Here is a 14,110-nt window from a genome sequence, read left to right as displayed (position 1 = left end):
AGAGAGAGAGAGAGAGAGAGAGAGAGAGAGAGAGAGAGAGAGAGAGAATATGTGTATCAGGTCTTGGAAAAGTGGCAGTGATACCAAAAATATGGAAGGAAGGAAGGAAGGAAGGAAGGAAGGAAGGGAGGGAGGGAAGGAGAGAGAGGGAGAGAGAGAGAGAGAGAGAGAGAGAAAGAAAGAGAAAGAAAGAAAGAAAGAAAGAAAGAAAGAAAGAAAGAAAGAAAGAAAGAAAGAAAGAAAGAAAGAAAAGACTTTAAGTTGACTATATATTCTAGACTAGTCAGGACCTCTTTTGTCACAGATGCCTGGCTAAAGCCAGGAACACATTATAAAACATAATGCTTTCATCCTTTATTAAGAAATAGGAGGGGCAGCTAGGTGGCACAGTTGAGTAAGAGTGCTGGCCCCAGAGTCGGGAGGACCCGGGATGAGTTCAGGCCTCAGATACTTAACACCGCCCCCCCCCCAACACACACACACACACACACACACACACACACACACACACACACACACACACACAACTGGTCGGTTAACCTTGGGCAAGTTACTTAACCCCAATTGCTCAAAAAAAAAAATAGGAGGAAAGAAAATCAGAGTAACAAATAAGAAATTTAAACTATAAAGACAGTCAACACTTCAGAAATATGTTATCTATAAAATAATTAGGCATCTTGTGAAAAGCCTAATAGGGCTTAGACTAGATGAAGTCTAAACCAGGTGACAAAGGGATTCATAGACATGAAAGATTTAGAAACATCTGGTTAAGAAGAATTATAGGAATTACAGGGATGACTGCACCTAACACAGGTTGCTAAGAATGTAATTGCCTAAGGCCATGAAAATCAAATTAAAAAGGTCATTTAACTGAAAAATAAGGGCTATAATTGGTAAATAGTCAAAGAATATCCTTCTTTCAGTGGAAGAAATCTAAGCCCCTAACAGCTATACAAAAAAGATGGTTGAAACCATTAATTATTAGAAAAATGAAAATTAAAGCAATTCTGAGCTTCTGCCTCAAATCTATCAGACTGGCAAAAATGACCAAAAAAGGAAAAGAATGAGAATTATTGGAGAGACTTCAGTTAAACAGGCACATTAATTCGATCTTAGTGAAACTATAAATTGGTCCAGCCATTCTGGAATACAATTTGGAATTATGCTTCCCACCTCTCACCTTCCCCTCCCCCCCAATCACTAAATTTTACATGCTTTTTGACCCAGCCATATCACTACTGGATCTATTATCCCAAAGAGATCAAAGAAGGTAGAAAAGAATCCATGGCAAAAATATTTATAACAGCATTTTTTTTTGTAGTGGCAAAGAAATTGAAACTAAGGGAGTGGCCATCAACTGGGACATGGCTGTGCAAAATTATGGTATAAAAATGTAATGGAATAGTGTCAATGGAATAGAGATGAATGGTATGGTTTCAGAAAAACCTGGGAAGACCTGTGTGAACTGATATAAATTGAAACAAGAAAAACCAGGAGGATAATTCTCCTAATAGATAAGTTACAGATTCAAGGGGCAGAATGAGACATATTTATGTTTCATTATGTGTGGGAATTTGTTTGCTTGATTATTTCTACTTAGCATAAGGACTAGGCTTTCCTTTTTCTAAGTTATGTTGACAGTAAAAAAAATGAACTGCTTGTTAATTGAAAAAAAAAGTTGAAAAGAAAAATATGGGGGACAGAAAAAAGTCTCTCCCTACATGTATCAGTAAGTACACACACACACACACACACACAATGAATAGAGTGAACCTACAAATTAGAAGTTGAAAGAGTTGGAAGTTTTCAGAAAACAAAAATTCAACAAAAGCGCCACTAAGAAAAATCCATGACTTTGGTCTCTAAGCATAATTGCAAAAAATAGAGGTAAAATCAAGTCTCATGGGAAGACATCCTAGCTCAATAAATAAGTTTGATCTCAAAAATATTGGAGAAACTTGGGGAGGATGAACTTAACTGGGAAATGCATTAAAAAGAAATAATCATGTCAGGAAATTTAGGAATCAGAGGGGAAAATCATGGTAGACGCACTTTGGTAAATATCAATGAAGACAGAAGCAATGATATATTCAGATTATACTTCACATTGCCTTAACAAAAAGAGAAAATAAATGAAGAATTCAGAAAATATCACAACCTTGGTATGGTATAGTAGTGATAGAGGACTGGGGGAAGGAGGGGATATCAGTTCCATGGATATGTACTAGATCTGCCAAAAGGACAGCTACTAATTTGATTTGCCTTAATAAAAATTTTGTCCTCCAAAAGGCAGAGGAACCAACAAAGGAAATTATATTCTGGCTCTAAGTATCATTAATAAGGAAGGATTTTCTATGATAGAAATTATAAGAATTAGAGTCACATGACCAGAAAGATGGTAAAATAATTACTTTCTGTAAATTGTTTTAACCCCTAAACCTCAAAAGAAAGCAATTATGTGCCCAATGTAGAGTAATTACAGCTGACTCCATTAGATAAGAGAGAATACAGTTCACAAGGTAAAAACACCTTGAATCACCACCAGAGAACATTTATAATTAGAACTCTCACTAAGCATCTCTATCTTTGAATGCTCCAAAATGTCAGTTGTGGTGAATATAAGCAAACTCAGATATTTAGGACTGGAAACCCAGATATAGAGATTTTCTACAGCTGCAGTGGCTGTCTTAATAACCCCACTACACACATACCCTACAGGAAATACAGTAGAAACTGGTTCTGCCTAACCATATAAAAGGCAGAACAATAATAACTAGCATGTGTGTACTGTCTACTATGTGCCAGGCACTATGTATGCTAATCACTTTACAAGTATCTCATCTGATCCTCACACAGACCCTAGGAGGTAGGTGTATTATTATCCCCATTTGACAGCTGAGGAGGCAGCTAGGTCGCTCAGTGGATAGAGTGCTGGCCCAAGGGTCAGCAAGACCTGAATTTAAAATGGCATTAGTCACTTATCAGCTGTGTGACCCTGGGCAACTCACTTAACCTCTGTCTTAGTCGGCTAGAGAAGGAAATGGTAAACCACTCCAGTGTCTTTGCCAAGAAAACCCCCTGGACCCATGAGGTCCTAAAGAGTTGGGTATGATTGAACAACAAAAACAGTTGAGTAAACTGAGGCACTCAGAAGGTGACTGACCCAAGGTCACACAACTTCTAAGTGTCTGAGTCTGGAAAGGGAATGGAGAGAGGAATCTAGTTAGCTTAAAAATATGTTATATGGGGGCGGCCAGGTAGCACAGCGAGTAAGAGCACCGGCTTCAGTGTCGGGATGACTTGGGGATCGAATTAGGGCTCAGACAGTTAGCACCCACCCAGAAACACCTGGCTGTGTAACCTTGAGCAAGTTACTTAACCCCAATTAATTAGGGGCGGCCAGGTGGCTCAGTGAGTAAGAGCACCCGCTCCAGTGTCGGGATGACCTGGGGATCAAATCCAGACTCAGATACTCAGCACCACACCCAGAAATAACTGGCTGTGTAACCTTGAGCAAGTTACTTAACCCCGATTGCTTGAAAAAAAAATCTATATCTATCTATCTATCTATCTATCTATCTATCTATCTATCTATCTATCTATCTATCTATCTAATATGGTTGGACATAAAACCACAGGTTAGAGTGGGGCAGGATGCTGTCAGGTATAATGGAAAGGAGCCTGGAAAACCAATTAAGATCAATTCTATCCTCTGAGAAGTGACTCAGGACAAAGTACTAGATCCATTGTTCTCTTCCAAAGATGGTAAGGTGGATGAATAGCCAGCCTCCACAATCTCTGAAGCAATCAAAGAGAAAAGGCCAAAGAGTGCAGGATAAGGAATAAAAGAATAGCTGAACACCAACAGAACTAGAAAGAACTAAGTAGAGCCTAAAAACAAAAGAATGAGGAAAACTTCAAAGAGCAATCAAAATAAGTCAAATAGATATAATGTGAACGAGTCTGAAACAAAATTGACTAACAGGACATAATCCTGTGGCTTCTCCAGAGATCATGAGCTGAGTGGGACAAAAACTTCCAGAGAGGTTCAAAAAAACATAAAATAAGACAATAAATTGAGGTAAGAAATTAAAGCTCTCAATGAAGAATATCAAAAAAAGAATTAGTGGAGTGGCCAGGTAACACAGAGACTAAGAGCACCGGTCCCAGAGTTGGGATGACCTGGGATCGAATCCGGGCTCTGACACTTAGCACCCACCCAGAAACACCTGGCTGTGTAACCTTGAGCAAGTTACTTAACCCCAATTGCTTAAAAAAAAAAAGAATTAGTAAACTAAGGAAAAAAATCAAATACAGGATGGAGAATCTCTTCAAAGAAATGGAGGCTATGAAAAATATTAACAGATTTCTAAAACAAAAACAAACAGATTAGAAACAAAAATAGAAAAAAATTTGTATCACAAAAAAGTGATGTGGTAGATGATCTGGCACAAAAGAAACAAATATTAACTCTATATAGGCCGAAGTCATGAAAAGACAGAATATGCAAATGTAACAAAGATGATGAGTTTCTGAAATGAATATGCTAACTCTAAAAACCTGAATATCATAAGGCCGAAAGTTAAAGAAAACTGCCCGGAACTTCTGAATAAAACACAACATCGAGAAAATCCAAAGAATGCTACAAGGAAAACAAAATTGCACTTGTCATCAATGAAAAAAAATGTTCAAAAAGAAAAATATTTGAGGCATTCATTGAAAAAAAAAACCCTATGGTTAACAGATTCTTCCATTTATAAACACAAAGAGAAGCATAAGAAAAAGACAAGGAAAAATTCCAATTATCAAGAAGACTAAAAACAAATCAATTATTTTGTTTAGAGGTTATTAAGTTTTTCTAAGACAAACATAGTTTTAGAATACTGAAGAACCTTCAGAGATCAAAAAGAACATAAAGTGTTAAAAACTTGAAAGAATAAAAAAACAAACAAAAGTGGTAGAGCTGAATTTTTCTGCATCAAGGACTAAGTCCTATGAGCCCCTAGAGGTAGGTCAATGTCTTTAGCAGGTGGGAACAGAAAATTAGGAGATTATTTATACAATGGGATGGGAATGGGTGATACTTACCTCCTTAACTTCACTTGCAAGAATTCTACAAGCCATAGGCAGAAAAGAACAACAAATAAAGGAGTGATAATTTCTATAGTCTCTAGGAAAGAGGTAGAGGAAGTTGCTGGGTGATGTAGAGAGAGTGCTTAGGAGAAGAGTACCCACATGAGTGGTCTATGGGCCAAAAAGTGGATGAAAATATTCCCAGGGGGAATACTGGTATGTGTCCTCAGTAAGATACAGGAATCTCCTTATATCTGGGTGGAGCTTGTGTATTCTTTTCAAGAGTGTTGTGTGGTGGGACAGTATCCCACCACAGTAGATTGAGTTTCAAGAAGCAAAGGGTATCCAAAGCAGTGAGGAGAGGCAGAGTTGGGAGAACATGGTCTTTGAGATGGAGGCTGATCATGGCAAGGACAGCATGTGGGGCCAGGACTCACCATTTGGGCACACAACGTTACTCCTATCACATGATGCTGACAGTGCTTCCCTCAAGCATTGATATTTTTAAGAATGAGACAAAAACATTTAAAAATGGAAAACGGGTAGAACTGCAAAAGCAAAACTAAACTAGACAAAAGAGGGAGCTCAATCTTCATACTTCAGAGCACCTAACAAAAAGGTCAGGGAGTATAAGAAAGGAATACACAAGAGTATAGTTTGTCAATCAGAAAATAATATTCAGAATAGATTGGAAAAGAAGGGGAACAATGAGGACAAAGCAAACAAAAACTTCTTGAAAAAGAAGATGCAGTAAAAGAAAATTACTAAAAATAAGACTGAGATTTTAAAGTAATCATTTAACTAGGCAGGAACAGAAAAAGGACAAAAGAGGGGAAGAAAGAGATGACTAAATAAAAGAGACATTCTGCCAAGTAAAAGAAACATTTGTTAAGCAACAACATAAATCAACAAAAAGAATCTGGGATAGTATAAAGTAGGGATTATTAATCTTTTTTATGTCATAGGAATTCCCTTTGATACTCTGGTGAAATCTTTTCAGAATAATGTTTTAAAATGCATAAAGTAAAATATATAGGATTGCAAAGGAAACCAGTTATATCAAAAATGTTATCAAAATATCACCCCCCAAAAAGTTCATTGAACTAAGGTAAAGAACCCCAAATTAGTGGTCAAGTGGGAAAAATTACTAATACAAAGAAACACACAATAAAGTGGAAGCAAAATTAGAGACAAAGTACAACTTTAAAAATGAAAGAGAATTTTAACGATAATGTCCAAAGAAATAAATGGAGGAACATACATCCAACGATCTCAGCTTTCAAAGTTCAACATGTTAATTTGAAGAAATTCAGTAAATTGTCCACAGAATAAGAGAAGGCAGTGGCTTAGCTACAATTGACAAGCTATCAGCAAAGATATAAAAATGTTCCTAATTAATAATAATAGAAATGCAAATTAAAGCTCAGTTTTTAACCTCACACCCATCAGACTACAAGAGGAAATGCTAATTGTTGGAGGGTTATAGGAGGACAGCACTCTCATATAATTGGTGGAGTGTTCTGGAAAATAATTTTGGAACTTTACCCTAAAAGTGACTTGTTTCAGTGACACTACTACACCCCAAATGAGTCAGAGAGAGGTAAAAAGATCCACTAACAAGAGATACTCCATAGATGGTAAGGTATTCTACATAGTCTTATTTAGAAATGACATTATGCTGGTTGCATAAAACCCTAGCATAGGGCTCCTGGATGAAATATCTAACCATTTAAGAGTTTGGTCCAATTATCTACAAAGAAATGCAAAGTAGGTGAAGAATGTAGTTAGACAACTAATAGATCTCATTAACTGGCATAAATGTACTATTCTTAGGCAGATAATATCAATGGGCAATGAACTACATTCATTACTAAAAGGAGAAGAGAACATTAAAACACTTTTGGGATGCTGAAAAGCTCCTTTAATGACCCCCAGATTGTCCCTGATATGAAGGCTCATTTTTTTCAATTCAATTTTTTACTGGTATGGAATACTGTAAGAAACACTATATAGCCTCTTAGAAATGAAGACTGAGTCTCATTTAGAGGACACTAGCAAGACACATGATAGTTGTGAACAGGTTGCAATGAATTACAAAGAGCCCAGGTAAAGGATACCAACCAAGAAATGTGTGATCAAAAAAGATGGTCACATTAAAAGGACAGCCCATATTCTCCACTGGCATTCTCCCAATATCAAAAGAAAATAGAAGAGTCATTCAAAGCACTTTGTATAGAATACCTGTAGCAAACTTACAAAAAAGGGCTGGACTACAGTCAAACAGGATGGGGAGGTATAGATGTGTTGCATTCTACATCACTGGCAGGAACATCCCCATCAATGAGATTAGAGCTACCTGTGTACTTAAGTATTGTGTTGTAGTTTGTGTTTGTGTGTGTGTTACTTTCCTATTAGATTATAATGTGATTGAGGGCAGATAATCTTTACATCTGCCATATTGATTAACAGTGCCTTTTACAGAGCAGATGCATGTTTGCTGAATAAATAAAATTCTTTAATATTTATAGGCACAATTTTAAAAAATGTTTTTGTTTTGTTTCATACAACAAAGCAAAAACTCTCACAGACACCTAATTTTAGAAAAGTTACTATATTTATTTAGTGCCACACTAATAAAACTACCAAATAATTATTTTATAGAGCAAGAAAAAACAAAATTCATCTGGAAGAACAAATGGTAATGGATTCTCAAGGGAACTGATGAAAAAAAATGTGAAGGAACGTGGTCTATCAGTACCAGACTTCAAACTATACTGCAAGAAGGTAATCATCAAAACATAGACCATCTCACAGTGTGTACAAAGACAAGGTCTGGCAGAAGCTAGGCATAGCTTCTCACACTGTAAAGCAAGATAAGGTTAAAATGGGTAAGTGATTTAAACACCCAAGTAAATAATCATAAGTAAATTAGAAGAGTATTGAAAAATTTACCTGTCATATTTAAGGATAAGTGAAGTTTATCACCAAACAAAAAGTAGAGAAGATTACTGGAAAGAAAATGGATAATTTAGATTACATGAAATTAAAAAGGTTTTGAACAAATGAAATAAATGCAGCCAAAACCAGAAGCAAGAAACTGGGCAGGAGGTAGAGGGTGGGAGGTGTGTGTGTGTGTGTGTGTGAAAGTTGCAGTATGTTTATGATAAAGGCCTCCATTCTCAAATATAAAGGGCTATAAAAACTGTGCATACCCTTTTACCCAACAATACCACTACTAAATGTGTATCCCATATAGATCAAAGAAAAAGGAAAAGGAGTTATATGTACAAAAATATTTATGGCAGTTCTTTTTGTGATGGCTAAGAATTAGAAATTGAGAGGATATCCATTAAATGGAAAATGGTTGAACAAGTTGTGTTATGATTGTGATGGAATACTATTGTACTGTAAGAAATGAATAATAAAGGGGATGGTTTCAGAAAAACCTAGGAAGACTTGTATGAACAAATGCAAAGCAAAGTGAGCAACACTAGGTTTTACAAAGTTAACAGCAATATTGTCATGACGATTAACTGTGAAAGACTTAGCTACTCTATTCAATACAATGATCCAAGACAATTTCAAAAGGCCCATGATGAAAAATGCTATTCACCTCCAGAGAGAGAACTGATGAACTGTGAATGCGGACTGAAGTATATTTTTTCCAGTTTATTTTTCTTGCTTTGTTTTTCTAACATGACAAATATGGAAATGTTTTGCATGAGTTCACATGTATAAGCAATATCGTATTGCTTGTCTTCTTAAGGGGAGAGTGAGAGAAAAGGGAAGGGGAGAATTTGGAACTCAAAATAAAGGAAAAAAGTTTAAAATTTTTTTTGGGGGGGAAACAGTTATGAATCAAACAAAATCAAGCTCAGTTCAAATATGGTTCCCCAGATCTAGAGAAAAATACTGAAATTTTCCATTTTATGTCACCATGAGACTTTGAGTGCACTTAAAAATGCCATTATTAAATGGAATCTAGTGGGCTGAGTTAATTCTCCTTCAAACTGTGAACACATATGGCCCCTTGTTTATTGAAGTAATTAGCACTACCAAATACATAAGGGTTAGCAGTATGGCTTATGATCTCCATAAGCCAAGTCAGAAAACAAGTCTTGCTGCTTTGTGCAATAAACTATGTGAATGAAATTTTATAATTGCCATCTGAAACATCTGTGATACCATGTCACACTTCAGCTTAAGTCACCTAAAATTCTGTCATCTTATTGACAATTCTACCCCAGAACAATTTCATTATAAACTTAATTTCACAGTTGAACACAGTTAATGAAAGACCAATCAAGTATATAGTATTAATAAGATAGCTTTGTGATTTGCCTTAAAAATCTTATTATAATTTAGTAATTTGATTTAAAAAAAATTTCAGATGGCATTCTTTATCTTCATGTAACAGTAAGAATTATGAATAAAAGAGAACTCAGCTGCTACATCTTATTGCTAAGCATGGTTCTACATGACAGAAAATACTTGATAGAATTCTAATGGCCCCTACAGCTCTAAATCTGTGATCCTATGAATAGCCATATTTATATAGCATTTTGTTTTCAAAAGGCACTTTGTATGTTATTGCATTTGATCCTTATAACAATCCTATCATGTTGACAAATATTGTCATCCTTTAAAAATGAAGAAAACAAATCTTAGAGGGGTGAAGTGACCCATGTTCAACAGAACACTTGTAGAACTGAAGTAGTTTACAAACTGAAAGAACATTATACTGCTTTACTTTTATAGAGAGATTAGTGTGTGCCTTTGTAACCTGAAATGTTAGACCCATAATTAGAGTTCTTCCTTACTTACAGTATGTTACTATGTCAACAGACTTCTTTGGACATTGAACTTACTCCTCTTTGAAAAGGTGGTCTTATAGATTACATTCTGGAATAGCATCCCATCTTATCCTAGTTTAGCTCTGACATCTTGGGAAGAACTGATCTACTCTAATGCCTCCAAGGTCACTAACTAAGCACAGTCTACAGGCTAATGGTACTAACAGAGCACATGTTCAGCTGTAGTGGGCACATGGCAGCTTGTTATGCAATGTAAAATAGAATGCTACACAGGAAATACTGAAATACTGTATCTACCAGTCATTTGGACATTGTATGCATCACTATAGGAATAATTATTGACTCTTTATAAGCTGGAAGGAACTTTGAAATAGTGGTCTTAATTTTTTAGATAAGGAAATTTTGTAACTTTAACAAAAACCTTCCTATTTGGTTAACACTTTTGAAAAACACTTTAATATAAGACAATATAAGAAAAGGACTAGTAAGCTAATGCCCTAAACTGGTCATTTATCATCAGGATGAGACTGAAGTCCCTACTTCCCCACTGGTCTGTATGATCCTACACAACAGAATTAATATCTGTACCTTAGCTACTGAGTCAGAAAAAGGAAACTTTTCACACCTATCTTATAGGACTTTGCAAGGATCAGTTTTAAAAATCTGATTCACAAATTGTTGTTTTTTGAATAGGTTATTTAAATACAAGCTGCTATTATTGCTAATAACATGCTCATTTAAAAGCAACATAATTCCAAATAGCATTCTTAAAAATATTTCATGCTTATCTCCAAAATTCTTAAAAATATTTCATGCTTATTTCCAAAAATGTTTTTGGAATTTTAAAAAAACAGTCCCAAATATGGACAAAGTATATGATGTAATCAATGCTAAATGAAAATGCTTGAAATGATATATTTTGACCTATTAGGGTTTTTAATATCTACTTGTTTGCATACTCATTCAATTCATTTGAGCAAATATTTAATAAATGCCTTGTATTGAAAGTACTGTTCTAATCACTGGAGAAGGCCCCAACATTACTTAAAAGAGCTTAAATCAATCAAACACCATTCTTGTTCTTACCAAATATTTAGTTATATTTCATAGAACTGGAGAACCTTAAGTTGGACATACCTTTGAAACATCACTTTAGTCCAGTCCATACTCTAGCAAGAACATCATCTACAACAATGAACAAGAGATCAACCAACTTCAACTGGAATATCACCAGTAACGAAGAATTCATTACCTGCTGTGGAAGACCATTCTACTTTTGGAAGGCTATAATTAATGAGAATTTTAAAAAACAACAAAAACTCATATTGAAATAAATCAGATGCATTTTAAAGTATTTGAAAAGTCTTTTCCCTTTCACCCTTCTCCCAAAATGAACAATTATCTCTCAGCCTATGGCAGTCTAACAGAATTTAACCCGTAATGTTTATAAATTAGCATGTTGATTTAATATTCTTAACTTGAACCCCTTGGTTTATGGAATTTGCCAGCTGCTCTGAACAAGTCTGGCCCCAGGGCATCTCGCTACCACTACCAACCCAGTACAATCCAGTTTTGAACTAAAAATAGCTGCCAGGGTGGTGGCTGTGGTAGGAAGTCCCATCCCCAGTACCCTGGTAAGGGCTGAATGTTTACAAGCTGTCTAAAAAGCAAAGATTCCAATGTCAGCATTTCATTCTGAATTTCAGAGGTCTTTTTCATTTTCTTATTTAAATACCCCCTCCCTCCAAAAAAGTGATTTAGCTATGTGGGAAAATAGTGTGACCAAATTCCTCTCCTCCCTTCCCCCATGATTCTGCTTTAACTACACCACTGGCATGAAATTGTGCCAACCTCTGTTGTCACTGAACAGGAACTGGTCATTTGTGATCATTAACATTTCAAAGGGAGATCAAGCACTGTAGGAAACTATTGAGTTGTCCATCAAAACAGCTATCTTAGGAAATCCTTGCCTCCTCCCCCCAAAAAAAGTTTTCTTCAGTGAGTAGTAAGGAAATCTGAAGTAACAAAAGTTTAATTCAGAGAGTGAGTTGGCAAGTCCCTTTCCCATAACATATCTTGCTTGTGCTATCATTTCATGTCAATAATTCACTTTCTAGTATTCTCAGTATTTTAGTAATTTTGCATACTTTATTGGAAAATGAATCTTTTCCCTTAATAAGATTTGTTGTGGTTTTATATATGACTTAATTACCTTGGTAAAAATTCTTTTCTGTAGGAATCTGGTAGTATAATGGAAGCTGATGAGGAATAAGAATTTAATATATAGAAACATCATTTTATAGAATTTTTCTTTCCTAAAACAGATATCACATATATTCCAGAATGCATAGGAATGACAGGTAGCAGAGTTCCCCATTTTCTGTTGGGGCAGTTTAAAAGAAAAGTATTCAAAATATAATGTGAAAAAATTCACAATTTGAATAGTTTCACCAAGTTGTTAGAGTACAATGAACAATACATTCCAATATAATACAATACAATAGGAACTTGAATCATCATTAAAATCAAAGACCTTCTGGTTAAAACAAAAAAAGCAACTAGGTAAAAGTATCCAGTTTCCATTACCAATAGATTATATTCCTACTTTTTTTTTTTTTTGCTTTTTGGAGGGCAATTGGGGTTAATTGACTTACCCAAGGTCACACAGCTAGTTTGGGGTTAAGTGTCTGAGGCTGAATTTGAACTCAGGTCCTCCTGACTCCAGGGCCAGTGCTTTGTTCATTGTGCCACCCAGCCACTCCCCTATTATACTTTTAAGAAAAAACACAGTGACTACTAATTTACCAATGACATATTTTCAATAATTTTCCCAGTAGTGTTAATGGATTTGATTGACCTGGTCCCACTCTGGTCCCATTCCCCTTGTGCCAAAATAATACCTATTTACAAAATGGCTAATTTAGGAAAAGGTCTATTTGGGGAACAAATCTGCCACTTTGACCTCATTGGCACCACACTCCAATCAGCTGATCTAAGCATCCCAGGCATATGCTAACATACTGATTTCCTAAGTGTCTCTACTTTCTTCATCAGTACAGATCACAAATCTTCCATGACTGTTCATTCTCTACCACTATTATGTCCTCAGGAGAGTTGCCTAATGTACCAAAGGCCAGTGACAGATGGTGAAAGTGGAGACCTGAGCAGGCTCCCAATGTGAGATAAGGGGTAGTTCCCACAGACTTGGGTTGGAGGTATCTAAGGTCTTAACCAGACTAAGAGGAGAAAGGGAGAGTGAGAAGAGGAAGGGGGAGGGACAGGGGAGGAAAAGAGAGAGAAAGGGGGGAGGGGGCACAGAGAGAGAAAGAGATAGAGAGGGAGAAGGGAGAAACTGACAGACAGACAGACAGAGGAGAGGAGGAGAGCATATGATGTCTTAGACTGGAAGTCAGGAGTACTAGATTCTAGTCCCTGCTGGACACTAACTGTTTTGCTATCTGTAAAAATCAAGAATTTGGACTAGAATGATATTAGTAAACTACTGCCTAAGGGCCAAATCCTGCCAGAACTTTTCCTAGCTCAGTGTCCAAAAAATCATTCATAGCTCATAAGAAAAAGAATTTAGCCCAGGGCCATGGTTTGCTCACACCTGCACTTAATGATCTCTGAGGTCCTTTATGGCTGTCATGTGATACTCTGAGGGTTGGGGAAGGGAGGTCAGAAGATTGGGTTCAAACTCCTTGAGGATAGGGATTGTCTTTTGCCTCATTTAGTATCTTAGCACTTAGCACAGTGCCTGGCTCATAGCAGGTGCCTAACAAATGTTTATTGATTGATTTATTCAAGACCTCTTTCATCCTTCTCCCTTAAAGGATCTGTTTGTTGTAAAGGTTGTCAATCTATCCCTCAGGCTTCTTGGATGCCAGGTATGGAGAAACAAATAATTATTCTTGATAATTAGGTGCAAAGATAAGTTTAAATAGAAATTACCAAATGGCCTTCCTCCCCTTAAGGACATAGACTCCAGCATTCAAACATTGCCCATGAGTCACATTTCCCAAATGGGTTCCAAACCAGATTAAAATGTACTTGGGAAATGCTTAACAAAGTAAGTTAAAATACAATAATGCATAGCTAATATTATATTGAAAACTCAGTCAATGTTTTGTGGACAGGGAACTTTATGTATGAATTAGTTGCCCCTGTTCCTATTTGAGTTTCACAACACTGCTTTAGTATATCCTGGGGATTATTTTTCCTCA

The 14,110-nt window shown here is 36.1% G+C and overlaps 1 protein-coding gene across 4 annotated transcripts in view; it reads right to left on the bottom strand.

Moving 5' to 3' along the window:
* Positions 1–14,110, bottom strand: part of LOC138175793 (ras association domain-containing protein 8) — a 121,888-nt gene that overhangs the window by 81,195 nt on the left and 26,583 nt on the right. The window contains exon 2 of one of the 4 annotated variants that reach the window (XM_069106285.1): positions 11,025–11,072. The exons of the other annotated variants lie outside the window; for them this stretch is intronic. The gene's annotated coding sequence lies outside the window, so the exon portion shown is untranslated. The remainder of the gene's footprint in view (positions 1–11,024; positions 11,073–14,110) is intronic. 4 annotated transcript variants of the gene reach the window in all.

Source organism: Petaurus breviceps, unplaced genomic scaffold, assembly GCF_028583685.1.
Source record: "Petaurus breviceps papuanus isolate PSGF00001 unplaced genomic scaffold, PetGlider_PUasm1.0 79, whole genome shotgun sequence".
In the NCBI taxonomy this organism is placed as follows: domain Eukaryota; kingdom Metazoa; phylum Chordata; class Mammalia; order Diprotodontia; family Petauridae; genus Petaurus; species Petaurus breviceps.
The sequence above is the reverse complement of the archived record's forward strand: the minus strand, read 5'-3'. Positions and strand labels throughout refer to the sequence as shown.